This window comes from Ostrea edulis, chromosome 5 (assembly GCF_947568905.1).
Source record: "Ostrea edulis chromosome 5, xbOstEdul1.1, whole genome shotgun sequence".
NCBI lineage: Eukaryota > Metazoa > Mollusca > Bivalvia > Ostreida > Ostreidae > Ostrea > Ostrea edulis.
The window spans coordinates 13,300,802-13,313,086 of NC_079168.1; the positions used below are offsets into that span (position 1 = coordinate 13,300,802).

Here is a 12,285-nt window from a genome sequence, read left to right on the forward strand (position 1 = left end):
TCTATATTTCAAGGTCACAAACAGTCCAAATAAATAAGTGTTTCTTTCTCGTTCACCTTTACAACATTTCAATATAGAAGCACATCTTTTGATTTCTGACAGTCACAGGATTAGTAGCTTACTGTGAAGTTACAGATTGTGTTTTATCACAGTGACTACAGTCATGTACTATTCTAAGTCTTGGTGGTGTCTGATGTACTTGTACTCTTTGTATAGAAAATCAATTGGTCGCCTCTTTGTACTGATATGCAAGACAATTAAGGAAGTTGCATACAGGCCATCACTCTATATTGCTTTAGGGAATAAACATCTACTTCATTTGCATTTAGGGAATATGAAAACAATGAGGTATGGTTGCTGTAGAGGGCTTTAATTACTTCATACACCCTATCTAATCCTTGAATTTCTATTCCACATAGGCTTTTTCATCTTCATGCAGTTGAAAGTTCACTAGTATGACACAGCTTATGTTGAGAATTATAAACAGCTGAGGAGGGTCAAATGAAACAAGAGTAAATACAAATATGTACAAAGAGGGGCAACTCTGGCAGTTTGAGAGACAGAATATATTTTTTTTTCCCAAACAAGAGCTTCGTGGACCATAGATAGATGGGGAAAGTGGCTTGAATGATTTTCATGTGTGTTCCTTCACATAAAAAAATCATGTAAATAAATTACACATGCAAATATCATGCAAATTTATTTGCATGATAAATTAGCTTGACATTCATGAGAATATCCCGACCACTTCTTTGCAGAATCTTCATTCTTGGTCTTGTTATCATGCGATAATTGTGCAATATTTGCAAAAACATTGATGTGTTTATGCCACAAAACAAGAGCCAATAAAAAAAAAATTCATAATTTAGATTCCAGTCATACTTTGAGCTATCATGTATGTATGTCACGACAGAAAATAATTTGTCAATGAACATACCAATACAAGCATATTCCTTGAGCGTTTATACATGAAAAACTTAAAAATGAAAATTCACAGCAGCTAGGCCAATATGCACATTTCTGAACTTGGATATTACAATGAAGGAAGTATTCATGCTAGGCTATTACACTGCTATATTGCAACTTGATGACCAACAAATATAGAAAATAATTAAAATAGCGCTTTCAAAGAATCACATCTTATAATTAAGTGTCTTAAAAATGTTTATTTTTTTTATATCTTTTTAAGATAATAATACACAATAGTATATATTTTCATATCATGTGTTACTCAATTTGCATTATACCATATTATGCTAAATTTATATAGGTATTTCATGCAAATTTCATGTGTTACTTAAAAATGTCATTTTTCAAAATATATAAGAGTATGGATGCGGCACTTTATAGCGGTTTACTTTCAGTACGTGAAAAGCATGCAGCAAGAAGTGTTACAGTTCATATACTCTCATGTATTTTCAAAACTGAAATTTATTTCAGAACATTTTAGGGCTGTAAAAAGTTCAGCTTTGTTGTGTGTGATGATAAAATAGAATAATTTAATGAATTCATGAATACCCTGAAGTAAAAATGCTTATGCATTTTATTCAACAAAATAATAAGAAATATTCATTTAAAGGCAACATAATTTACAAAACAACGGGCAACATAAGCTCTCTTAAGAGCTCCATCTTTTTAATCAACTATTAGCTTTAGGTGCAGTACTGAAATTTTCGACATGGTATGGCGCTTACAGTCGTAGTAGTAAAGGTTCATAAACGTGCCAACACCTGTCACGACACATGGCCTAAATTATTTTAAGATCTTATCCAAAGGACCTGTGACTCTCACTTCTTATTGCCGAGCATTTGGCGAAGGCGCACTCACCATCTATGTTTATGTCTCTGGTTTGAGTGGGGCTCAAACACACATACCCTCCCGGTCACGAAGTGAATGCTCTACCACTTAGCCACCTCAATCCTATTGCATATATACTTAAACTCTCAACTGAATATTTTGCAGACTGTGATTCCTTTAAAAATAATTAAAAATTTCTGATTCCTCCTTCTTAGAAAATTAAAATATTATAATGAAATATCAGGGGCAACGGCAAATTTAAGTCACCAGTAAAACTGAATATAAACGCCATATTCTTCATAATAAATCAATTTGAGGAGCAAGCACAAATGAGTAAAAACAGAAAAATGTTGTTGTTAAGGCTTTCCATCAGTTTTTGAAAAGGTTTATTATGTTTTACACGAACCAAATACTATCATATTATTCATTAAATATCTAACTGATATTTTGTACCAAAATCATGTCCATGTCCTGTTAAATGTCCACATGTTCTTGTCCTGTCCTTTTTATTTCTACTTAGATGCATTTAAACAAGCTCAGCATATCTACATCCGTCGCCTACATTTTCTTTCCTCTTAATTTGCTTTCTTGTTTATATTTACAAGTGCATGAAATCAAACAACTAAACATCATTTTCATTGATAATTCTTTATTTATTATTTAGCTTTATTTCTAGAATAACAACTGTTCAATAAGCAACCATCGATGTTTGTTTCTGGTGTCATTGAAGAATTTATCCAAGCTGTTGCAACATGACTGAAGTTGGAAGTTTGTTAAAATTATGTTTTATACCCAAATTGTCTGTCAATCAATCAATGCTTTATTCTCATAAATGTACAGTCATACATTACAGAGAGGAGGTTGGAAAATACAGAATACTGCATATACAACATGTACAGTCATACATTACAGAGAGGAGGTTGGGAAATACAGAATACTGCATATACAACATGTACAGTCATACATTACAGAGAGGAGGTTGGAAAATACAGAATACTGCATAATACAACATGTACAGGAATAAATATTTTTATATTACTATGTATAAAGTGGAGAAAGATTAATTAAACAATTGAACATTGCCACGAGACCAAGTTTAATCATAATGAGAATGTTGAAGTACATATAGTTAATAAATGAATAAAATTTATCAATGACTTTGATAGAGGTATTCACCTGTATTGACCTCCAGATCTGTCAGTCTGATCAGTTAATTAAGTTTCACTAATCCCCTAACAGATAGAATTGTACTCTCTGACAGCCTGGGGCAGTCCAGGAGTCCCTTGCTAATCATTATAGGGCATATCTTTTCTTGGTCTACATTGGAAATGCAGGGGTTTATTATTGCTTTAATCAGAATTTTTACAACATAATACCAATTCACTACATCTTAATGGGCTAAAATAAAAACCAATTTCTATTTCAGTCACAACCTGCCCTAGGGAGAGTTGGTCACAACCTATCCTAGGGAGGGTCAATCACAACTTGTCCTGGGGAGGGTCAGCCACAACCTGTCCTGGGGAGGTTCGGCCCCAACCTGTCCTGGGGAGGGTCAGTCACAACCTGTCCTGGGGAGGGTCGGTCACATTACCTGTCCTGGGGAGGGTCGGTCACATTACCTGTCCTGGGGAGGGTTGGTCCCATTACCTGTCCTGGGAAGGGTCGGTCACAACTTGTCCTGGGGAGTGAGGGGAGGGATGGTGTGAACAAGTTTATATCTTCTCTTCATTTGATATCTTTTACCCTTGTTTCTTCAGCAGAAGATTTCAAAGGTTTTTCTAATACCTTATATTCCTATATTCCTGACTATGATGCCCTAACCTTAGGACCTTATCAACGGCATGTACAGCTTTGATTCTATACTAAATGAGGATACTAAGTAATTTGATAAATTGTTCTCTTATTGTTCTTAAAAAGATGGGGTTTTTTTTTAACTCCCTATATATTCCCATGTAATGAACCCCTGTAGTGGCCCCAACGTTACCACACTCAACCTATTTTTACTATCCGTATAGGGAATAACTATATTCTCATATACTACTTGCAACCATTAATGCTTTGATAGTCACAAACTGAGTTTTTCGGTATAACAGATGTTTGCTACTGTTAAATCAGCATTAATGGTCGCAAATAACAAAAGAGAAGACAGTTATTCCCATTCTGATACAATTCATGCATTTTGCTTGATGTTTACATCTTCTTTTGTTGAGTTTTGCTTTTTAGATCGTCCGTCATGAGTTAACAATTGAACATTTTTAACTTCTTGATAACTACCATTCCAATTCTTTACAAATTTGGTATGAAGCATCTTTGGAATAAGGGGGACAAAATTTGTAAATTTCAGATTCCTGCATAGGAACAGGGCAAAATTTGCCAAAACTTGACAAATTTTCAAAAATCTTCTCTACAACTGCATATCTCTAAGAAAAACTAAATACATAGTGATGTAGAGCAGGAAGACCTCTACCAAAATTGTAAATGTCATGATCCCTGGGGTAGAGGTTCTGACTCCAGGCCAAACTTGGTATATATAATGTATGTGTGTTTAAGACATTTAAATAATATTTTCTTTAATGGTATTGATACTGAATTGAAACTAAATAGATATTTGAAAGGAGTAGGTAGTCCTTTACCAAAATTGTAAATTTCATGATCCTAGAGGGTAAGAGTTTGGTTCCAGGGTAGAGCCATATTCATTATAGTGATTATTGTCTTTATCATTTGAAAGATATTTCTTTGAGTTTACTAATACAGTATAAAAACAAAATGCATATTTAGGAAAAGCAGAAAAGAAATTACCAAACTTGTAGATTTCGCAACAATCATATTGTTACAATAAATCATATCATGCAGAGCCTTTTATCAGTACTGGAGGCACTTTTGAGGGCATTTAAATTTTAAGGACACATCTAGATGTTATACTTTTGCTAGATATTCAAAACAGGAATTTTTTTCTAGCTTTCATAGCCCTTGGGACTAGGAATACTTTTTAAAATTCATATTCAGATGACCTATAAGGCCTGTGGGCCTCTTGTTTCTTGTGTGAAATATAGCACAAATTGTTTAAGCTTACATTATGTTTTTGCGTTATTCTATTACGGCATCACAATGAAAATTTAAGCTTTCTGCTCATTTATCATCTTCAAACATCAGTGCATTAGCTAATCAAAATGCAGATTACAAAACAGTTGCATTAGAATTCATAATTACCTTCCCTTAAAAGGAAGCATGATCCTTCATTCAGACAAACTTGAATCCTCTTCACCTAAAGATGCTTTATGGTAGTCGAAGAAAAGTTTACAACAACAGCAACAGGTAAGCTAATAATTAACAAAACATTTTTAATTTAAACATAATTTCCAAGAAGACTTATTTAAAGAACACAACACATATCAAATATGGTTCAACTGTAAAAGTTCCCGGAAAATCAATGTATTTGAAACTATTAAAAGTATATTTTAGAAGAAAAACCAGGGAAATTTTCAGAGTATTTTTATTTTGTTCAAATATATAGTTACTTCCTGGTGCTGCTTAGGTGTACCAGGTCTGAGGAGCTCGGGTTAGAACTGATACATACTGACAACTGATAACCTTTCATCAATGAAAGAGCACCTGTATATACTCCCTATCGTAACGACATTAAAAGCAGACTTCCATGAAGAAATTTTCAAAGATAATATATACATGAGCTAATCTTTCACTACTAGATCCATATATCATTACATCCTTCAGAAAATGCACTGGTTGGACTATTGGTTTGTCAAATCATACATTTACAATCATCAAATGATTTCTGTAGTGTTCAGGAGTCTGAGATAGTACACATTGTAAGTAAGAAATACTCATCACGTTTTCCTGTATGTTGCAGGATAACCTCCGAGGTTGAGAAATGTTGAAATATAAAAGCCAAGGCATAATATTTTAGCCAAGGCATAATATAAGAGCCAAGGCATAATATAAGAGCCAAGGCTTTTATATTTCGAACAACATTTTGAGACCTCCGAGGATACCCTGCAAACTACACAAAAATAAGAACATTATTCCTATTCTACTACGACTCAGAAACATACAGCCGATCATTTTCCTATATAGTTACATGTATGAATTAGGTCACTTTGACGTCATGGCAGTTTCCAAAACAACCTACATTGTTTTTTGCTAATGAAAAAGGTGAGATGGTAGGGGTATTCGAAATCTATTTTGAAAAAAATATTTCAAGTATTTAGTTTGATGTTAACGGATTATATCAATTGCTTTGACTACAGTTCAAGAAAAACTTGTCTGTGCATCGACATGTTTACATGTGTATCGCTCTCGGAATGCAGATGATTGGTTGATACTGAATGACAAATGTTCTTCAGTCATTTATGAATTTGTTTTACAACATATATTGATTTTTATTATCATCAAACTTAATTTTCAGTCATCGACTTTATTGTACATTGCATTAGCAAAATATGAAATTCAAGCGAGATGAGTATCAATTTTCTCATAATCGGTTATTACGTATGAAGGTATATATCGTAGAATATTGATCGAAGCATTCCTTTGACCTTTGCAATAACCATGGTAGAATAAGCAAGAATCATTCCAGGAGCACCATTATCATGATCCTCTCCACCAATGACTCACTGTGTCTGAAGAATTGTCAAATAAAACTTCAAATTACTCGCCCTTGATTACAGGTGGCGCACGATCCGTTAACGTCCAAGGCGTTTCTAACCTCAAGTTTAAGAGAGCGTCGGAAGGACACGTTTAGATTAGAAAGTTGTTGAATATTTAGTAACGATGGCGGATTACGGTTCGTAGACCTCACTGCGCTTAGAGACGAACTTAGAAAACGCATTGCAAGACTCTCTGGGCGGAAAGGAAAGCACGTTGAGAGTTTCAGCAGTAACCGAATTTTCTCGGTCACATCGATCATACCACATTAAACAGTTTATTTGCATGTTTTAACTTATATCACTTAGGTGATGACGTCACGATAGGTAAACAGTTTGCGATTAACTTTTTTATTAGTCCATAGGGCAAGCGAGAGCATAAAAATTGGCAGGTCAAATAAATTTTACTACCCCATATGCTAGCTGTACAATAATGATTCAAAATTTCGAGTTTCTACATTTTAATTGAATATTACAATTTGGATTGCAAGTTTAAGACGGAAGTTCAAGCTTTCAACTTCTAAATTCACGTCTCCATCTGTATACTATGATTGATATATACTATGAGTTGGTTGTACTCTGCGTGAAAAGCACGACTGTATCCTGCGTATAGGAATGGTTGTATCCAAATGACGTTTGTCCATGGTGTTGCAGGAAACTGATGTAGGCCTACAGACATGTAATTTGACCCGTGTTTACTTTCATGTATAAGGTTTTATCATGTTTATATGTACCATGACAGTTCATGATATGAATGATTTAATACTAAAATACATCACTTAACAAATGTAGTACACTTTTCAATTTGAAGGTCAATTTGAATGTTCATACTTCAGATTGAAATCGAAGTTACAAGTGAATATTGAAAAATGTAATGCAATGATTTTTTAAAATAAAAACCACAATGAACAATACGCCTATGTGTGGCTTTTATTATAAACACAACATTGTATAGTGAAATTTGTAATTTACTTCACTTGGATAAATTTATAGCTTTATGAATTTGCATTTAATTTTGATAAAAGTAGATATGATTCAAATTTTATTTCTAAAAAATTCAGAAATATCTTAATCTCTTGAGATGCATTTTTCTTCTGGTTTGCGTCAACAGTTAAAATTGGCTAGGATTGGTATTCGTTTCTTTGACGTATTGGACTTTACTTCCGTGGGCCAGTTGATAAACATGACATAACAACATAACTATGATAATGCAAACTTTGATAAGTTATAAAAGTTTGACAATTTCATCTCATATTTTGATTAATTTCATACGTATTGACTATTGAAGAATCCAGACTCGTTTTCTCTGAAATTCAAACAATATTTTACAACTTTTGAATTATAACAAAATTAACAATGAAAGTAAAGTGTTGGAATTAATTTACAATCCAGTCATCAAATAGGAAAACAAGACCTAAGAATATTCACTGCCTTACAGTTACAGTCTGATTATAGCCACCCCTCCATTACAGTCGTGTCGTCGTACCGAGTGACGGCGGAGGGGGGGTGGGGGGTGGGTGCTACATGTATTAGCAATTGCGTTCATTCATATTTTGACGACCTTGGTTAACTCTAAAATTAATTTTTAAATGACATCTGAAATGCATTTTTGTATATTGATGACTCAAATTTCCCCTGTTTGATTATAGATCTAGTCTAGAAAGGGGGGGGGGGGGGCAGTCATAGAATTATAAGATCATTGATGACTGTATCACTGAGGATAGATAAAATTTCAGCATAAAACATTCATGCAGAATATTACGATCTACAGATCAAATGTTTAATCCCCCGTAAATACTTTCTGCAACAAAGTCGCCATCTGATATCTGTGAAGTCGGACTGAACTGAAGACTGAAGTTTATAGCGCACGACGCTGAGTGGAACTTAAAACGATCGTTGTCACTGTCACATTTGATGACAATGAACCAATTGATTTTTTTAAAAGCTTCATATCTCGGGAATTCTACCCCCACTCCCTATATGCACAACAAAAACCTTACACTCTCTTATAAATCTTATGTACACTGGAAGTCATCAAGGACGTAAACGAGTCTTGCGCCACCTATGTTTGAAATAGGGGAAACAACTGACAAATATTCGCAATTGTCAAAATACATCACAATAACTGCTAAGTTATTAAATTCAATGAACGTAATGTACTAGTCTGTCTGCATGCACTGGTTTTAATGTAAATAACAAGAATAAAATACATCACTGACTTACACAAGTCAAATTCAGCTACATGTTTCGTGCAATCACAGTGATCTTGAATGGGATTCTGTTCGTAACAATCTTTGTGCTAACAACTACAAACAACATCAAATATTATTCAAAAAAAAGATTTGGAAACAAATTGAAACAACTTTAATTTTAATGGTGATCTTTAACCTTGGTCAAATAACCTTTGTTCCGGGTCATGACACACTGCAGGTCATAACCAACCTTGTGCAAAATATGAGGTAGATGTTCAGAAGTAACAAATACTTTTAAAGATATATTCTATTCTCACTTTATGAGTCACAGAACATCACCCTTGAAACAGAACTACAAACCCAGGCATTAAAAATTGAAGTTGAGACCTCATGCTCATTAGAACTATGCATCCAGTTTGTGTTTTAAACATTCTGAATGTTACGAAATAATTAAGCTTCAGTGTACTTTCACTATCATATGACATCTTCCCTGGGATTTCAACCCCTGCTTCCCTTCCCTCAACCCCTACTTCCCTTTCTTGCAGCCTTGAACCCCTACTTCCCATCCCCGTGGCCTCAACCCCTACTTCCCTTTCCCACAGTCTCAATCACTATTTCCCTTTCCTGCAGACTTAAACCCCTAATTCTCTTTCCCGTGGCCTCAAACCCTACTTCCCTTTCCCATGGTCTCAACCCCTACTTCCCTTTCCCATGGCCTCAACCCCTACTTCCCTTTCCCACGGTCTTAACCCCTACTTCCCTTTCCCACGGTCTCAACCCCTACTTCCCTTTCCCATGGTTTCATCCCCTACTTCCTTCTCCCTGGTCTCAGACCTTACTTCCCTTTCCCCCAGTCTCAACTCCTACTTCCCCTCCCCACAGCCTTAACCCCTACTTCCCTTTCCCATGGTCTCAACCCCTACTTCCCTTTTCCACAGTCTCAACCCCTACTTCCCTTTTCCACGGTTTCAACCCCTACTTCCCTTTTCCACGGTCTCAACCCCTACTTCCCTTTTCCCATGGTCTCAACCCCTACTTCCCTTTCCCATGGTCTCAACCCCTATTTCCCTTTCCCAGAGCTTCAACCCCTACTTCCCTTTCCCACAGCCTCAACTCCTACTTCAATTTCCTAGTCTCAACCCCTACTTCCCTCTTTCCACGGCCTTAACCCCTACTTCCCTTTTCCCACGGTCTCAACCCCTACTTTCCTTTCCCACGGACTCAACCCCTGCTTCCTTTTCCTGCCTTAAACCCCAGCTTCCATTTCCAAGTCTCAACCCCTACTTCCCTTTTCCACAGTCTCAACCCCTACTTCCCTTTTCCCACAGTCTCATATCCCCAGCTTCCCTTTCCCACGGTCTCAACCCCTACTTCCATTTCCCACGGTTTTAACCCCTGCTTCCCTTTCTCATGGCCTAAACCCCTACTTCCCTTTCCTGCAGCCTTGAACCCTTACTTCCTTTTTCCATGGCCTTAACCCCTACTTCCCTTTCCTTCGACCTTGAACCCCTGATTGAAGATTTTATGAGTTTCACAATTTTGGCAGAGATATCCATGCTCATTATCACTACACACCCAGTTCATGCTTGCTTTTAGAAGTTAACTGCATTTTCACTATATAATCCTTATATAGTCCCACCCTGGAGTCTGAACCCCTGACACTGACCCAAAAGGACATAAATTTCACAATTCTATTAGGGGCCTTCATCCACAATATACAATATGCACCTAGTTTGTTTTCTATGTGGTCAGAAATATAAAGGATTTTTATTAAAACATTTTAAATTAATGCATTTTCACTGACTGATCCATATAAAGCTCCACTAGAACCTAAATCTCTCAATCACAGATCACTTCTCTGTATAAGGCTTTTAGATTACAGGAAACTTTCAGTTGGCTGATAAGAATTCAGGAAGAAAATAAAGCTTCTGTGTAATGTCTGGAAAGAACCTTAAAATACAAGACTCACTTGAAAAACCACTCCAAATTGTACTACATGTAAATACATATAATTGTAGTAAAGGTTTCAACAGCTAGCTATTTTAACTATTCCTCTGTGAAGGAAGTCAAAATTACGTCATGATAAAAACATCTCCTACAAAGCTTGACAGTGTAATGCATCTTATTTTTTGAAAAAATTTAAATGTAAATTAAATTGCATTATGAATTTTCACTGAAAAAAACTTTTGCACCTGCAGTGTCAGCTTATGTCTAGACAGATAGATATGACTGTTGAATGCAACAACTTGTGGGTTTATAATTTCTTTTCAAATTCGTAAATTCAAAAATATTGTTAAAACAGTATTGTTTTTCAAATTCACAATTTTTTAGATCACCTAACAAGCAGTAAATGTAACTTCTATATGTTTGGGTTTTTTAGTAAAAAATTTCTTTGTCCGACCTATACGCACATAATACAAACAGATTTTTTCTTGCCACCTACACAATTTGCAAATTGTCACATTTGATGGTGTTTTTAATGCTTTTATGTCAAATCAGTGAAATCACCATAGAGTGATCGTTTAAGGATGTATGCTACACCAGAGAAATTTGATGTGGATAAAAAGTGGAGGATATGTACAACAACATTTTTGAAACTGAAAACTTTCAAATTCACTTTTTCAAGTCAAAAAATGCAGTTATAGTAGAAAGTAACCTGGAATTTTTTTTAAAACTCCTGCTGGATTTGAACCCACAATCTACAGTTCAGCAGTCGACACGCTAACCTACTGAGCTACTCAGCTAGGAATGTAAATCGAAAACGAATTATAAACAAATATTGCTGATATTTATATTTTCACCCATGTTTTAAAAGGAAGTCAGCCATTATGACGATGTAGTACACCCAATTAAATAGTAAAATAACAATCCACAGTATTTACCGCTGCAATGTTATTAGTGAAAATATATAATAATTCATTGTTTTTACATATCGATAATAAATTAAAGTCAAATATTAAGAATTTTTTATGCAAACATTTCACCAAGAACGAGCCCATGCATGCAATTATGCCTACCATTTCATTGTATGGAACCAGTGCACTAGATATTCAATACATATTAACATTTGCAGCATAGATATGATTTTCTTTCTTTCTTCTACCTATAATAACCGTTTAAAATAGGGGCACATATGTCATTAAACCAAAGACTGCTGTATGGTACGTCATTGTCAATCAAAAAAAGGCTCACACCCTCAGTAGGATGGATTCTGTTGTATATTATAATTCAGCTACAGTAATTATATTTGACCATGCTTTAAAAGAGGGATGGCTTGGGCAGTGAGCGATCCCACAACATTGAATAGTTTGGGCAGTGAGCTTCTCGTAACTTTTCTATTTCAGATATCCATGCAATTCAATATAATTTGAAAAAATTATAAGTCCAATCATCAATCCCATAAAAGACAAAAAAGAAGAAAAGCTCGGTAAGGTTATTTTCTTATTCATTATAATCAGTGTATCTAATATGGAGTTATCTGCAATATAAGTTGAGATCAATGTTCAGAAAATATACACATCAAAGAGAAACAACTCTAGCTAGAAAATAGGTATTGAGTTGACGGGCAATCTGATCAAAACATTCAATCCAACATAAAAGTGGGTCATGCAATGTGAAAATCTTAAAAATTTCTC

At 35.0% G+C, this 12,285-nt stretch overlaps 1 protein-coding gene and 1 long non-coding RNA gene across 6 annotated transcripts in view; one reads left to right on the forward strand and one right to left on the reverse strand.

Annotated features, from left to right (window-relative positions):
* Positions 1 to 12,285, reverse strand: part of LOC125649650 (transient receptor potential cation channel subfamily M member 1-like) — a 119,654-nt gene that overhangs the window by 94,181 nt on the left and 13,188 nt on the right. Inside the window, exon 2 of one of the 3 annotated variants that reach the window (XM_048877321.2) lies at positions 5,008 to 5,117. The exons of the other annotated variants lie outside the window; for them this stretch is intronic. The gene's annotated coding sequence lies outside the window, so the exon portion shown is untranslated. The remainder of the gene's footprint in view (positions 1 to 5,007; positions 5,118 to 12,285) is intronic. 3 annotated transcript variants of the gene reach the window in all.
* Positions 4,990 to 12,285, forward strand: part of LOC125649687 (uncharacterized) — a 33,838-nt gene continuing 26,542 nt past the window's right edge. For all 3 annotated transcript variants that reach the window (XR_008803411.1, XR_008803412.1, XR_007360779.2), the window contains exons 1-2: positions 4,990 to 5,112; positions 11,995 to 12,077. This is a non-coding gene — a long non-coding RNA (uncharacterized LOC125649687). The remainder of the gene's footprint in view (positions 5,113 to 11,994; positions 12,078 to 12,285) is intronic.